Source organism: Lampetra planeri, chromosome 29 (assembly GCF_965212315.1).
Source record: "Lampetra planeri chromosome 29, kcLamPlan1.2.h2, whole genome shotgun sequence".
NCBI classification, from domain to species: Eukaryota; Metazoa; Chordata; class Hyperoartia; order Petromyzontiformes; family Petromyzontidae; genus Lampetra; species Lampetra planeri.
In genome coordinates this window covers 3023832-3034632 of record NC_136135.1, presented here as the reverse complement: position 1 = coordinate 3034632, position 10801 = coordinate 3023832, and the positions used below count along the sequence as shown (strand labels likewise).

General features: G+C 49.2%; 1 non-coding gene across 1 annotated transcript; it reads right to left on the bottom strand.

Annotated features, from left to right (window-relative positions):
- Positions 1–9049: 9049 nt before the first annotated feature.
- Positions 9050–9123, bottom strand: TRNAR-UCU (transfer RNA arginine (anticodon UCU)). Its single transcript has one exon. It is a non-coding gene; the product is annotated as a tRNA-Arg (tRNA).
- Between the last annotated feature and the right edge of the window lie 1678 nt (positions 9124–10801).

Sequence of the window (10801 nt, the reverse complement as noted above, 5' to 3'; positions counted from 1 at the left end):
TTTTATTAAGGACGGACCGCCGTCTCGTATTCACCACCTCAGTGGCATTGCGACTCTTGAAATATTAATGGGGTTTTTCTTTTCTTTCTACCGATTTTGGAAGGAAAAAAATGTGCTCTTCTTGTTTAGTTGCCGACCTCCTTGTCATGATGATGAGGCAGGGAGGGAGGCAGGCGGGGAGGAGGCAGGGAGGGAGAAAGGCAGGGAGGAGGCAGGGATGAGTTGTGACGGAACAAGTGGTGCTTGAGAGGCCGTGGCATCACGTCGAGTGGCCGGGCCTGGAGGCTCTGGCGGAGGAGGATGGAGTGCAACGCAAACACGGGGTTCAGCTCCCATCCTACTGACCGCACAAAAAGACAAAGATCCGTGTAGCCTTTACAGACTGTAGGGGCAAGTGCTGTTAGCGAGCACCTATGAAGGCCGGAACGGTACACGAGGGAGTGGGTGGCCAGAACCACGCCCGGCCGCCTTTGTCTTCCCCGAGTGGCGATGTTTACACACCGCACCCGGTACTCATTTGAGGCTGAGTCGACCTAGGGGAGGCCCAGGACCGGTTCAGATAATCGTCACCGATGTTGACCGTGAGCGGGAATCCAACTCGGGTCGCCAAGGTTTATAGCGCAGCGCGCTAACCGCTACAACACGCACACGCACTTGCACACACGTATACAAAGACACAAATCCCCCGTATAGTCTTTGAACAGACTGCTGGGGCAAGTGCTGCTTGCGAGCACCGGTGAAGGGGGAGGCTGGCCAACACCACGCCCGGCCGCCTTCCTCTCCCCAACCGCTGATGTTCATACACACCGCCCACCAAGGTACACATTTGAGGCTGAGTCAACCCCAGGTGGAGACCCCCCCAAGACGGGTTCAAATATCCCCCACCTCTTATTCGTCGCGAGCGGAAGTCGCAGCGGCGGTGCGCTAACCACTGCGCCACCGCTCCTCACGCACGCGCACGCACGCGCTCCGTAACCCCTCCCCCCACCCCAGACGCACTCACGCCAGCGACGTCAGACCGACCACTCTCCTGGTTACGCAACGCGACGCGATGATATGGATTTTTTTTTTCTCAGGATGTGGCATTTGCACTTGAATCGTTGAATTTGAATTACTCTGTGCTATTGTAATAATAATAATTTGATGGCAACTGAAAAAAAATCGTCACCCTCATTTTCATTAAAATTGGCACTTCATTTAGTTTGTTGCCATGAGGCAATTTGACAAAAACAAAAATCATCATTGTCCAATATTTCAAAGCAATAACTAAACTTGCAGCAAATTAACACCTAACATCATCCAAAATGTATTCTTAACAACTCATATTTCAAGAAAAAACATCATACTCATCATAATAATTTAACATGCACTTTAGTAATAAAAAACGCATCATTCATCTCAATAATACGATTACAAAATATATTGAAACATTTTAATTGGTCGACATCTTCATCATCATGACTGGCACTCCAAATAACTCAATTACAACACATTTAAAATATTATTTGAATCTCTCTGTTTTGCAGAATGTCACCTGATATTAACTGAATTTTATATATATAATTTTTTATCAACTCTTATTTTCCAAACAGAAAACATACCCGGCAGCAGCCTCATCCAAACACTCACCGGTATAATTAGATTCTTACTCAAGTAACAAACAACCCCTCTATCATCATCATCATCATCATCGTGAATGCTAATCGGGACGTCTGTGAAAAAATAGTTCTATAGCTCATCGGATTCCTACAGGCTGAATAAAAGATTCTGATAATCTTGTGAATGGCAGCAATGTGTTCACGAGCTGGATGCCAATGCCATGGTCTTCTGCTGGCCATGACGAGAGGACTTCAGCAGAGAGACAGTGTCGTTTGGCTGTTCCCCCCCGCCTCCCCTTGATGAGCGCAGACTACAATGGTTTACTCTTTGGTCCATGAACAAGCACAAATCATCATCAATGAATATTTAAATTACAAAGGAAAACGGCCAATTTGTAAATGACGAGAAAACCCCATCATCAGAACGGGATAACAGCGGCGGCTGGAAACCCATAGGTTTCCAACAGCAAGCCCCCATAGGTTTCCAACCCATAGGTTTCCAACTGCAAGCACCCATAGGTTTCCAACCCATAGGTTTCCAACAGCAAGCACTCATAGGTTTCCAACCCATAGGTTTCCAACTGCAAGCACCCATAGGTTTCCAACCCATAGGTTTCCAACTGCAAGCACCCATAGGTTTCCAACCCATAGGTTTCCAACTGCAAGCACCCATAGGTTTCCAACCCATAGGTTTCCAACAGCAAGCACCCATAGGTTTCCAACCCATAGGTTTCCAACTGCAAGCACCCATAGGTTTCCAACCCATAGGTGTCCAACTGCAAGCACCCATAGGTTTCCAACCCATAGGTTTCCAACAGCAAGCACCCATAGGTTCCAACCGCCATAGGTTTTCAACAGCAAGCACCCATAGGTTTCCAACCCATAGGTTTCCAACAGCAAGCACCCATAGGTTCCAACCGCCATATGTTTCCAACAGCAAGCACCCATAGGTTTCCAACCCATAGGTTTCCAACAGCAAGTACCCATAGGTTTCCAACCCATAGGTTTCCAACAGCAAGTACCCATAGGTTTCCAACCCATAGGTTTCCAACAGCAAGCACCCATAGGTTTCCAACCCATAGGTTTCCAACAGCAAGTACCGATAGGTTTCCAACCCATAGGTTTCCAACAGCAAGCCCCCATAGGTTTCCAACCCATAGGTTTCCAACAGCAAGCACCCATAGGTTTCCAACCCCCATAGGTTTCCAACAGCAAGCACCCATAGGTTCCAACCGCCATAGGTTTCCAAAAGCAAGCACATGACTTATTGGTGCATTATCGAAAAAATCCCATCAGCATTTCCTGAGGAAGTGAGTATACGGTGCTGATGAGTCAAAATAAGGATAAAACCGGTCTGTCGCTGCATCGCTGCTTCTGCTATTGCTGCTGCCGTCAGCTCGATTGCGTTGGCTCACAGTTATTGCGATAGTGGCCAAATGCAAGAGAGGGTTTTTGTGTGTGTGTGTATACGGCCGTTCGTAGGCCCTGCGTGCCTTTGCGCACATTTCCGTGTCGCTTGCAACTTAAAAAAAAAATCGAGCGGCTGTGGACTCACTTCTCAAGAGAGGGCCCACGCCAGCAAGGCCTACCCCCACCAAAGAGCCGCACCGTAATCACCCTCACAGAGGTCAGAGGGGTCAAGGGCCAGAGGGGGGAGGAGGGGGGGGGGTCAAGGGCACAGCTGTTGGGGACGAGCCGGGGCGGTGAACGCTTTTTTGTTGTGACCAGCTCGTGCACGGGACGAGCCCCACTCTCCCCCCCACGAGTCAACGGCCACGGACGGTGCCCCATCGGCCGTTCCAGCGTGGCAACGGATCGCTGCAAGTGGGAGGATTAAGGTCGACCCCCGGTGCGGCCGCGGGTCACCCGAACCGGACGATGGGTCACGTGCCGCATCCTACGCGCGACCCCTCCGGCAGGACTGAGCAGCGTGAGTCACGCTCCACCTGAAGCTATCGCGTGGCACGCAGACTTCAACTTGGACGCGTGACTTGCAACACACTTGCCGTACGCTCGAGAGAAAGGGGGAGGGAGGGAGAACGGCCGTGCCACCACCGCCAGCCTGGAACTTCACCTCCCTTGCCCCCTCCGGCGAACCGCGAGAGAGAAGAGGCGACATGCAATAAAAACACAACGATTCTTTCGAGACGTCCTTCGCGGATTAATTTTCAGGCCCTCTTTCCTTTTTTTTCGCGTGTTTCCCCCCCCCCCCCCTTTTTCCCACTCCACCGTCGCCGTTTTGCCGATACGTTTGCCGCGGGGTGATAATTTTCAAAGGGGGAGCGGTGTTTTTTTTGGTTTTGTTTGTTCGGCGCGACGCCGCAGGGCGCGCACGCGGTCGACGCGCTCTCAGGAGCAAGTGCTCGACTCGAAGACGCAATAAATCACGCCTCTATAGGACACCCGTCCCGTTTGTCTTTTCGTGCGCCTTTGATTTTTTTTTGGGTTTGTTTCACTTGGGTCAATCGACCGAATGCCGACTTTTCTCTCGGCCCCTTCAACTCGAGAGCATGAGAGGCTAACGGCTCTTTATCCACCGAGATATTATTACAGCGCTGTTGGATAAAAAAAAACGTTACTTCAAGCATGAAATAGTGTTTTCGTTATACAGGGTGTTTTAAAGAGCTGGACCCAATTTCAAAGCAAAGCGAATTCAAATCAAGTCCATCTTTTTCAAACACCCTGTATATATTTATTGATGTTTACGTTCATCTGGACATGTGTGACAAAGAGCTACATAGCTCAGCGTATTTCTCCAGGATAAATAAACAATCAGATTCTCGGCAAAGGGCGGTGAATTGTCGCTGCATCGTTGTGATGTTTATGCTTCGATGCATCGTTAATCGTTGCTTCGTGTCCATCGTTTCACGTTAAAATTGATGGCAGATTTGTGATGTTTTGAGCATTTCTTAGACCATTTATTTACTCAATGGGTGAGTGCCTCGGGCCTCGCTCTTGAAAAATGCAGAGAGTCGCTCTGCATGGACTGTCACAAGATTTAAATAAAGGATAGGATTTGTTTTTTCTATTTAAGTGGAAAGATCCTTGGAAATGTTTGTACTACAGTATTCTGGAAACGTACGAATGATAGATGCATTATTTATTTACTTTCCGGGAGTAAGAAAGGAGCCACCGTTAAAATGTCGTCAAAGGCACCGTCGCTTCGTCAAATTCCCTTTCATGGTCTACAGTGCTGGATTAAGCTAGTGCGGGGCCTGTAGCGAATGTTACAAAGGGGCCCTAAATAAAAAAATAAAAACACATCAATACTAAAACACATATTTTTAACTTGCATAGTAAAGTAATTGTATTTTTTCATTTGCTATACAGCCAAAGAAAACGACACATCGCTAACCTTAAACACCCAGTCGTTCATAAAAGCTGAAGGCAGTATAGTACTATAGTAATAGAGCAAGTGCAGAATCACTGAACCGGAATTGATAGCTTGAAAGCATTTAGCGCGGGGCCCTTGAAAGTGCGGGGCCCGTATCACATGAAGCTACTCTTGCTACTCGTTGAATCGGGCACTGATGGTCTACACCGGCGTGATGTCATGATACGCAGAGAGACGGAGCACACTGTGACCTCGCGTGACTTCAGATTATTCAGAGTATGTTGCTGCTGTAAATTTCCACGTGATGAGCTGCTTCGTTGAGCTATCATTTGTGGCCAGGTCGCTTCTGAAAAAGAAGCTATGTAGCTTAGTGGGCTTTAGCCATTAAGATAAAATATATTCTTGGTTCTTTCGGTAAACTCACGTAGAAGGGAAATAATAAAAGAATAAAAATAAAACAATAAAATTCTCACGACGTTTCGATTGCAACACAAGCAATCGTCATCAGGTGTGAAGCCCACAGCAAGAAATTTAAAATAAAATAAAAAAAACCCACTTTTTAAAAAATGTTCTTGCTGTGGTTTTCACACCTGATGATGATTGCTTGTGTTGCAATCGAAACGTCGTGAGAATTTGATTGTTTAATTTGTATTATTTTATTATTTCCCTTCTATGTGACTTTACCGAAATAACCAAGAATATGAATCCCTGCAGTCAGGTAAAATAGTTTAGTTTTATTAATATATTTTTTTGTGATTTGCTTGCTTGTTTTTGTATCGTTTGTTCTTGTAACGTTCTGACCCGCCCCTTCTGGACATCTGTGAAAAAATAACTTTATAGCTCATCGGATTCCTCCAGTCTAAACAAATATCCCGATTCTGATTCTGGAGAAAGGCCGCTTTGACGTCATGGAGCACTCTGTGACGTCACGGTGCAACATGTCGCAGAGCGCAGGGCAAGCTGTGACATCACGGAGCAGACTGTACGAATCTGATATCACTGTGAGGTCACTAAGTTACCACTGCTGCCCTAGAGCCCAGTCTGTGTTCCCATAACACCGCGTCTTTCCATTAGGGGAACACATATTTTTACAACGCGTTTGCGAATCAGATATAGCGTGATTGAGTGAACGAAGCTACGTCACGCGAGTAGGAAAAAGCGGCCGTGCGGCTGCGTCGGCGTAGCGTCGTCGCACAGGGCATCGGGATGCTGCTGGATGCTGCTTCGAGATGCTACCCACGTGCCTCTCTGTCTTTGTTCGGCCTGCGTACGCGCCTCGCGTGTTGTCGCGGGCCTCGCTTTACCCCCGCTGTATTACGGGTTATTTATTATAACGCGATTTTTCCATAACGCGGTGTTCTTCAGGAATGCAACTTCCACTGCGTTACAGGAGAAGGGAGTGCGCTGCCAAACCAATTGCAATGACATCTGCGCGAAAGTGCCCTCTGTTTCACTCAGAAACACATTCCTGTGGAGGGAGCTGGTAGGAACGTTGGGTTGCAGGGTCAACGTCCAAGGTCAACGGCGGCGTGGTGTATTCCGCAAATATGCCCGACTGTGAGGGCGGGCACAAGTCGGCGTGAGTAGGTTAAACGTTGAGTTTTATAAGGGCACCACGGGGTGACCAGCCCCTCCCCACCCAGCCTCACCCCCCACCCAGCCCCACCCTCCCCACCCAGCCCCTCCCCACCCTCCCCACCCAGCCCCTCCCCACCCTCCCCTCCCCACCCAGCCCCTCCCTCCCCACCCAGCCCCTCCCTGCACGACGGACACAATAATCCCCTGTGGGCTGGTGTAACCAGGAGGTTCCTACCAGTAATACCTCATCTTAGTACCAAGACTTGTCTGCAGAATGGGTCCTACATTGGGATGACTGACCAATGCCATTCATGTGTTTGCCACGTGGGATAAAGCCTGAGCACCCAGGCAAAAGCTACATCTCTCGAGAAAGGTAGCAGTGGTAACACTCGCCCCTCACAGTAAGAAGGGCCTGGGTTCCACGTCTGACTCGGGGTGCCTCTCCGCGTGAAGTTTGTATGTTCTCCCCCTGTTCTGCATGAGTTTCCTTCGGGTTATCTGGTTTCATCCTTGTCGCTAAACACACACACACACAAAACGAAAACGTACAATGTAACTGGTATTGACCCGGACATCCCAGCGCTGAAAAATGACCTGCAAATAACTCAATTGGGAGAACAGATGGCAACATCTGTTGTAACAGATGGCGAAATTTGTTATGCCCCCCCCAATTAGCGCGGTTGGCTACGTAGGGTGCGAAAGAAGTCCAGCATACATACATCGCTTCCCCCACCCCACTGAATAAACATCTGAATCTTCAATTATATTGGAGGAATGCGATAAGCTACAAAGCTCTTTTTTCCACAGACGTCCGGTAAAACTGCGACAACTTTGCAGGCTCCCGCCTGGCCCCCTCTGCCCGCCACCCCCGCCTCCTGGTGGACCCTGCTTAGCTTGGAATATCCGACGAGATGGGAGTGCGCTCGAGGTGATCTGGTTGTTATTGGAAACATGAGCGGCGCAAACCCTGGACCTCTGCTGCTGCTGCTGCTGCTGCGAGTGTCACGTTTGTCTACTACCATGGACAGCTCCCCAGCATGCACCCTCTCCCCTCCTACGGAACGGCGTTTTTCGCTTTGTCATTTGACGCCTACGAGGACGACTTGTCGATCGGGCGAACTTGTTTTATTTTTATTTTTGCTACTTCTTTGAGCAGTGGGGGGGGGGCAGCGTGATCGCGGATAAGAGTCAGCCTTGTAGGCAAGTTAATGGCAACCGTCAACAGCCGTTGAAAAGCAGTGCATGATTATAATTATGATAACAGTACATTAATTCTCTGTGGCGACTGTTAAGAAAAGGGCCTGGGAAGGGCTCGTCGCGAGAGGAGATGATGGCCGGCAGGCGAGACGTGTCAGAGAGTGGCAGCCAAAGGCGGGAACACATTCGAGAAGACATCGACTGCGGACGCCGAGTGATGGTGCGTATGTACGTTGAACTTCTTTCGCACCGTACGTAGCCAACCATGCTAATCGCAGTTGCGGCGGTGCAGCCTCGAATGCCGCAACGGCGGAAATTAATCCTAAACACAGCCAATGAATAGACTGAATGCGACGCGCAGGAGGAGAGGGGGGACCGGTGGGATTAGAGGCGAGGGAGGGAAATAATAAATTAAGCTTCCCCAGAGATGCTGGCCGTCTGTTCATCTCTTAGCCGTTTTTTTTCACCCCTCCCGACTGCAGTGGTGTGCAGAGCTGTAGTCATCACCACCTAACGGTAGGCGGTGATGTTCAGTCCTAATCAGGCAGCCGGGATATAATTCGCCGCGCCGCGGGCTGAAACATTTTCTGATCCCACCGTCGCGTATCGTGGCGCGCAATCGACGAGCGGGAAGTTCGTCTTGCGACAGGAGATGGGGCTTGCTTTTTATTTTTTAGTACGGCAGCGTGATGTGGCAAGCTCTACAAATGCATTGCACCGCCTGTATTCTCTACACATTATACTCAGTACTCGTTTAGAAAATAATGCCAAACAGCGGAGTACTAAATACGGTTGCAAGGACAAATCCGTGCGATATTATTATTTTCGTGGCTGTATATAAGCAAAAGTCTGCAAAGCTTGTGTTTGAAATGCATCAATGTTTAGGTTCTTCATCACAAAAAAATGGCACCTTAAAAGGGTTTAATTAAATGATTCCCAATGAATAACAGCTGGTGCTTTAAAGTAAAAAATAAAAGCCTAAGAATTGATGGATCGACGACTCCGATAATGTCGTAAAAAAATGACATCGAAAATATATCAGAATTTGGAAAAGTGTGACGATTAAAAATATTAACTTCACGTGCAAAATCATCACATCCACCTGAGCAGGCAGCGCCCACTGCTCTTGTTAAATAAGAGAATGATAGCGACGACGGAAAAAAAAAATCTCTGCATCAATGAACGCAAATCCGTACGGAGCATCGCACAACACAACCGCACGCTGCAACGAAAAGCACACGAGCGTGGGGCACAGGGAAATAAAAAAATTTGTCCCACCAACGCCTCTCAACCACCGTCAATTTCACAGCCGTCGAATCAATAATAAGCATATAGCCATGCTCATCTCTGCCGGGACTCGAACCCGGAACCTCTGGATTAGAAGTCCAGCGCGCTTGTCCATTGCGCCACAGAGACGCCACCGGCAGACGGGGAGAAAGCGCCGCTTTTAATCTGCTCCCTGCACCGCGGAAGAGCTCACGCACGGCACGCAACGCGGCACGCTCGAAGACGCGCGGCGTCACCGCGCCCGGCCACGGTGACTGGGCGCGGCGTGCGAGAGCGAGAGCGAATGGCGCGTGCGCGTGTGCGCTCGTGTCCGTGCGTGTGAGTGGATGGGAGCATCCCGTTGTGTGTGCGTGTGTGCGCACACGTGTGGGTGTGTACGTGCATGGGTGAGTGAGTGGATGGGAGCATGCCATTGTGCGTGTGCGCGCGCGTGAGCGAGTGGATGCGAGCATCCCATTGTGCGTGTGTGGGTGTGTGCATGTGAGTGTGCATGTGTGAATGCAAGCATCCCAGTGCATCATCCACACGTGTTCATGTGAATTAATCCATCCTCATAGTGAGTGTACGCATGTGTGTGTTTTGTTCATACGTACATGTGTGTGCATTGTGCATGCACCCTTCACGGTGTGGGTGTGTGTCTTTGCGTGTATGTGGGGAGCGGCGACCCGAGTTCGATTCCCGCTCACGGCTAACACCAGTGACGATTATCTGAACCGGTCCTGGGCCTCCCCTAGGTCGACTCAGCCTCAAATGAGTACCTGGTGCGGTGTGTAAACATCACCACTAGGGAGACAAAGGCGGTCGGGCGTGGTGCTGGCCACCCACCCCCTCGTGTACCGTTGCGGCCTTCATAGGTGCTCGCTAACAGCACTTGCCCCTACAGTCTGTTAAGGCTATATGGGGGATCTTTGTGCATGTGTACACACATAGGTGGAGCGGTAGTGTAGAGGTCAGTGCTACGCTGCGCTACGAACCCGGTGACCCGAGTTCGATTTCCCGCTCACGGCCAATACCAGTGAAGATTATTTGAATAATTATTTGAACCGGTCTTGGGACTCCCATAGGTCGACTCAACCTGAAATAAGTAACTGGTGCGGTGTGTAAACATCGTCAATGGCGGCAGGGTGGTGGGCGCTCGCGATAACATGTGCACCTCACAGCAAGCAGAGCCTGGGTGTGATTCCTGACTGAGACACCTTTTTGCGTGCAGCTTGTATGTTCTTCCCTCTGTACTGCATGGGTTTTCTCCACGTTCTCTGGTTTCCTTCCATGGCTAAAAGAACACACACACACGCACAATGAAATTGGTATTAGCCAGACACCTCGATGCTGAAAAATTACCGCGAATTACCCTAATTCGGATTCCACGCAGCGGCAACATTGGGCCCTTTCGCAAAAAAACTTGACACGGCACTCCTGAAATAGTCTTGAGAGTCACTGAGGCTTTCCTGGGCTTACATGAAAAACTAATAATTCTAGATGGTAACATAACAATAAAACCAATCACAATAATAATAATCTTCTTCGCTTCTTTCGCATGGTTACATGCAGATGCAGAGCAACAACCAGTGTCACATTCAGGTGGTCAAGTCAGAGAATCGCGTTGGGAGCAGCGGAGTGTATCATCGCTGTGGTGTCTCCTTCGTTATTTGTGGATCGGACGACCACAGACAATAATAATAACAAACTTTTTTCGGTAAAGTCACGTAGGTAAAAATTAAAATACATGAAAACAACTAAATTAAATCACGACGTTTCGGGCGCAACACAAGCGTCCGTCATCAGGTGGGAAAGCATGGCCTACTGC